Consider the following 6,000-nt stretch of genomic DNA (forward strand, 5'->3'; position numbering starts at 1 on the left):
TCTACAGTCAGTCCAACAAAAATTCACGGGAGCTTCTAGAAGCAGCAAAAGAACTGGGCTCGCAAGTGCTGAAAATAGGCAGAGTTTTAAATACGAGATGGGTGGCCAGCAGTTTCTGTTCTGTAAAGGCTGTGTGGACATCATATGAGGCACTAAACAGACATTTTGAAAATGCTGCAGGAGACCCAACAAGAAGCAGCAAAGAGAGACAAACTTACAGAGGCCTGGCATGTCGAATGCAAAGCAAAGAATTCCTTTGTGACCTGGGACTTATGTATGATGCACTAAGTGAACTTGGAAACCTGTCTCAGCAACTCCAGGCCCATTCTCTCACACTCCTGAGAGCAGACCAGCTTCTAAAGCGAACCATAAGAGTGCTGGCATCGTTCAAAGATAGTCCAGGAGAGAAACTAGAGGAGGCACTGACTGCGCAAACGTTGGGACATTTAGGCTCTGTTCCCTTAGAGTCAAATGGAAAGCTCAGACCAATAGATGCTAAACAATTCCTACAAAGTCTGATTAACAATCTGGAGAAGCGCCTGTCATTTGATGGTGAAATGCTTCACGATCTCAGTGTTCTGGATACAGGCAACTGGCCATCAAGCCCTGGCATTCGGCATGGTGAGGCACAAGTGAAAAGACTCCGCAGGCGATTCAATCTTGGTGAGGAGCAAGCAGTTAATGGTATGAGAGATTTCCTTGAGCACCCAGACAGTGAGCCTGAAAACCTAAAGCCACTCATGCAGTGCATGCAAACCATCCCCTGCAGCACTGCTGAGTGTGAAAGGGGCTTCAGTCTCATGAACAATATATGCACAGACAAGAGATCTACACTGTTGTTGTCAAATGTAAGTCATTTGATGATGATCAGCATCAATGGGCCCCCTGTAACACTTTTTGAGCCAAGGAAGTATGTAAAAACATGGCTGAGAACCCATCGCTCTGCCACTCAAACAAGGAGGCCATGCACACCTCAGATGCCTGAGAATAAAAATGTCTGGAAAGTCCTGTAGACTACCTACTGTAGAAGTGTTCCCATTTGTGTAGGTCTTGATGGCACTCTACAAAGATTTCCATGTGTTTTCTGTACTATGTTGTTCATACTTTTTTCTAATGAAATGAAGAGTAAATATGTTTAAAATGATTATTGTGTGATACTTGTGATCTGTGAAACAAAGATGTTTTTAGTGTGAAATATGATGTGTGGGTCATGATGTGAAAATATTTATTTTGCATTACTTTATATGTTGAGATTAAAAAAAAAAAAAAAATCAGTTAATCAATCCTTGAAGATTTTATCATCATTGCTCATTATTTTGATTAATGCCACTGGCAGTTAAAAGGTACATAAAAATGCTTATAATACATTGACATGTTGATGACACATAGCCAATCTCAAAATAATGCATACTCTATGCATTAGTGAGTGTGATGGTGTGTTCAGATAGATAGATGGATAGATAGATAGATAGATAGATAGATAGATAGATAGATAGATAGATAGATAGATAGATAGATAGATAGATAGATACTTTATTGATTCCCAAGGGGAAATTAAAAAATTCATGAGGTGTCGCTCCACGATGTGTCGCTCTAGGATGGATGAGCACAAGTATGACAGTATACCCACTGCAAAAAAGTAGACTACACCACTGATTGATTACCATCGAGACATAAAGATCATTTTAACCAGTAGAACAAAAAGTGGATCTAGATCTGATTACCAACCCCAGCTTTAAGTGCAACTTAATGGAAACACCGTTGCAGAATTTCTGGATAGAATCTTGATTTATTTTTCAAAGATTCTGGGGGTTGAGATCAAACCTTATCCAGTACTTATCATCTTCAGGGTATCAGAAGGGCTGAACAATGTCCAAGTCGTGCAACAATGCCTTCTGTTTTATAGGCTTCTCACCCAAAAAAAGCTCCTCCTATGTCTTAAAGAAGAAAGAAGCACGTCCTATTAAACTGTGATAAATGAGTTGACGGAAAGACTTCATTTAAAGAGAATTAGATTTAGTCTTAAAAAGGAACACATTTGAAAAGATTTGGCACCCACTGACTCCTTTCTGCAGAGCTGAAATAATCAATTAAACTTTGTACTTGCAATGTCAGGTGGCACTACTTGGGAGGGTTGAGGATGGGGATTAGTTCTAGCTCTGTTGTTCATCTTTCTCTGATGAAGACGGTTTTGCGTGCTGACAAGGAACAAGTAATTCACCTGATGAGACTGCAGGCTGAGCAGTCAGGCCTGTGGAAAATTGTCAAATGAAAAGTTAAATGTTTATGGGATGCTTCGTGGAGATCTTATTTTTCTTAATAAATACATTGAAAACAAAATGTATTTTAAAGATGATTGACAGCTCACTGAAGGCTCCAAAGTACAATATAAGTGAGTTATAAAAGAACACGGTGCCTCATAAAGCTTTATTTGGGTTTGCAGTAAAAGTAGATTAAGTTAGGTGTATTTGTGTAAATTGTTACTTTTTTGCGTGTCGCAAATGATACATTACTACGCACACATTGTGAAGGCCACACACCTGACTCACTCCAGCAGTCTCTGTCAACATAAAAGGCATCTGGTTCCGGCTCTCCAGCATCCTGGTAACGCTTGACAATGCCCTGGCACAAGCTCCCTCACCAGTAGTTCACACACAGTCAAGCACCTGGCCACGTTTGGTACTGATGTTTGTCTTCCACATAGCTGTGTCTGCAATGCCACCCGTGACTTTCTTTGGGATCCATTCAAAACAAAAATAAATGACTGTGTTACTCCATAAAAGCAACATTTTTTAAAGGTGCACAAAAGTTTGCAAGTACCTTTTTAAATGAGTCGAGTTTTAAAATCCTGCCATGTGACATATTCATCTCATGCAGATGACCCTGGATCTAATCAAAGGAGAAAGTTCATTAAATATCATCACATTGATTTGCTTGATCTCACCTGTGCATTTGTTTGTACGTCGCTGAGCACAGGCCGCTCACCTGCACCTGACTGACTTCCCGCATGACGTTTTAATCCCTTGACATGTTAGGACCTTAAAATTTAAAATATGATTAATCTGTGTCCTGTAATCTTAAACTAATATATAATGTTACAGCACTGTCCATAAACTGCTGAACTGAAAAGGAATTGATAAATTACACTCTGCTGATTTTCTTCAGGGTTGTATGAGCTTGGGAAAAACTTAATGAAAACTTTAAACTATTTTCATGTGCTGAAAGATCAGTGTACAGTCATGGCCAAAAGTTTTGAGAATGACACAAATATTACATTTTCACAAAGTCTGCTGCTTCAGGGTTTTTAGGTGTTTTTGTCAGATGTTTCTATGGTATAATGAAATTCAATTAGAAGCATTTCATAAGTATCAAAAGCTTTTATTGAGAATTACACAGAATTCATGCAATAAGTCAATATTTGCAATGTTGACCCTTCTTTTTCAAGACCTCTGCAATTCTCCCTGGCATGCTGTCAATCAACTTCTGGACCAAATCCTGACTGATGGCAGTCCATTCTTGCATAATCAATGCTTGGAGTTTGTCAGAATTTGTGGGTTTTTGATTGTCCACCCGCCTCTATGGGATTAAGGTCTGGGGAGTTTCCTGGCCAAGGGCCCAAAATCTTAATCTTTTGTTCCCCGAGCCATTTTGTTATGACTTTTGCTTTATGGCAAGGTGCTCCATCATGCTGGAAAAGGCATTCTTCATCACCAAACTGCCCTTGGATGGTTGGGAGAAGTTGCTCTCGGAGGACGTTCTGGTACCATTCTTTATTCATGGCTGTGTTTTTAGGCAAGATTGTGAGAGAGCCCACTCCCTTGACCGAAAAGCAACCCCACACATGAATGGTCTCAGGATGCTTCACTGTTGGCAAGAGACAGGACTGATGGTAGCGCTCACCTCGTCTTCTCCGAACAAGCCTTCCTCCAGATGCCCAAAACAATGGGAAAGGGGATTCATCAGAGAAAATGACTTTACCCCAGTCCTCAGCAGTCCAGTCCCTGTACATTCTGCAGAATATCAGTCTGTCCCTGATGTTTTTACTGGAGAGAAGTGGCTTCTTTGCTGCCCTCCTTGACACCAGGCCTTCCTCCAAAAGTCTTCGCCTCACTGTGCGTGCAGATGCACTCACACCTGCCTGCTGCCATTCCTGAGCAAGCTCTGCACTGGTGGTGGCCCGATCCCGCAGCTGTAACACCTTCAGGAGACGGTCCTGGCGCTTGCTGGACTTTCTTGGGCGCCCTGGAGCCTGTTTGACAACAATTGAACCTCTCTCCTTGAAGTTCTTGATAATTCGATAGACGGTTGACTGAGGTGCAATCTTACTCGCTGCTATAAACTTCCCTGTTAGGCCCTTTTTGTGCAATGCAATGATGGCTGCACGTGTTTCCTTGCAGGTAACCATGGCTAACAGATGAGGAACAATGGTGTCATGCACCATCTTCCTTTTAAAGTGTCCAGTCACTCAATCATGACAGATTGATCGCCAGCCTTGTCCTCATCAACACCCACACCTGTGTTAATGTGTGTGACACCTGTGTGTCATTGAAATGATGTTAGCTGGTCCTTTTGTGGCAGGGCTGAAATGCAGTGGAAATGTGTTTTTGGTGATAAAGTTCATTTTCAAGGCAAAGAGGGACTTTGCAATTAATTGCAGTTGAGCTGATCACTCCTCATAACATTCTGGAGTATATGCAAATTGCCATTATAAAAACTGAAGCAGCAGACTTTGTGAAAATTAATGTAATTCTCAAAACTTTTGGCCATGACTGTACATACTCATTGTAGATTCACATTGACCTGATAGCACCACAGTACAGTACTAAATCCTGTGTGCCTTTAGCTTCACCTGCAGGTCTCTGTGTCTGACCTGAGTCTCCTTCTCCAGAAAAGGAGTCACGTTGTCGGCAGGATTCGAACCTGCGCGGGGAGACCCCAATGGATTTCTAGTCCATCGCCTTAACCACTCGGCCACGACAACTGCTGTCATTGAATAGATTACAGCGTGAACTCAAAGCTATTGATCTGCATTTGTTTCTGATGCTATGTGGGCATTAGATGGAGACCTGAGGACATGCTGCATTTAAATTCATCCTAGTTTTCCGTGACTGCCAACCCTAGCTTTAACGCATTGTGGATAATCCCCACCAAATATATAAAATAGCATCTGGACTCAAGGTCAATGACTTCCTGTTCCTTTGTGTAGATCTCAGATAGGTGAATCTTGGTGTTGCACTGATGGCACTTCATTGAAATATCCTTCATGTGCATCTGTGCCCAAATAAACATCCGCTGCCTAAAGTCATTCATGGTCAGGTGGTGCAAAGGTTGGCTTTGGTGGATGGAATGGATGAAACCAGTTTGGGGATAACTGTTGCCTCAGTTATACTGTGGGATCGTACAGACGCCGGGCAAACCATTCCCAGTTAGCCGGCTTGATAACCATCAGGAACAATTATCTAATCTCAAGTTACTAACCATAGACCTTTCTGGAGTCCCTGAGCTCCCTTGTCTTGTAGGTTCCTCTGAGCTGCCGTAGACGTCCTCCTGCTGTGGACGTTCCAGACTCCAGCTTCTACTACTTGTCTCATCACTATTACCACTCCCTCTCTCTCTTATTCTCCTCTATCCGTCTTTCCAGACCGAACTCGGTCATGGCAGATGTCTGTCTAACATGAGTCTGGTTCTGCTCGAGGTTTCTACCTGCTAAAGGAAGTTTGTCCTCTCCGCTGTAACTAGCTAAATACTGTGAGGTGCAATGCTCATGGTGGATTAAGGTGGGGTCAGACTGAGTCTTATCCTGTCTTGGTGTTGGGTCTCTGTTCATAATTTGACATAGAGTGGTCTAAACCTGCTCTGTTTGTAAAAGAGTCTTGAGATAACGTTTGTTGTGATTTGGCGCTACACAAATAAAGATTGATTGATAGATTGATAAACCCAATCCACCTCAGGCTGCATCAGGGCGACAACTTTTGTAGATGTGGCAAGAGGAGAGGGTGG

General features: G+C 42.2%; 1 non-coding gene across 1 annotated transcript; it reads right to left on the minus strand.

Moving 5' to 3' along the window:
- Positions 1-4,899: 4,899 nt before the first annotated feature.
- trnas-aga lies at positions 4,900-4,981 on the minus strand. Its single transcript has one exon. It is a non-coding gene; the product is annotated as a tRNA-Ser (tRNA).
- Between the last annotated feature and the right edge of the window lie 1,019 nt (positions 4,982-6,000).

Source organism: Notolabrus celidotus, chromosome 10 (assembly GCF_009762535.1).
Source record: "Notolabrus celidotus isolate fNotCel1 chromosome 10, fNotCel1.pri, whole genome shotgun sequence".
NCBI lineage: Eukaryota > Metazoa > Chordata > Actinopteri > Labriformes > Labridae > Notolabrus > Notolabrus celidotus.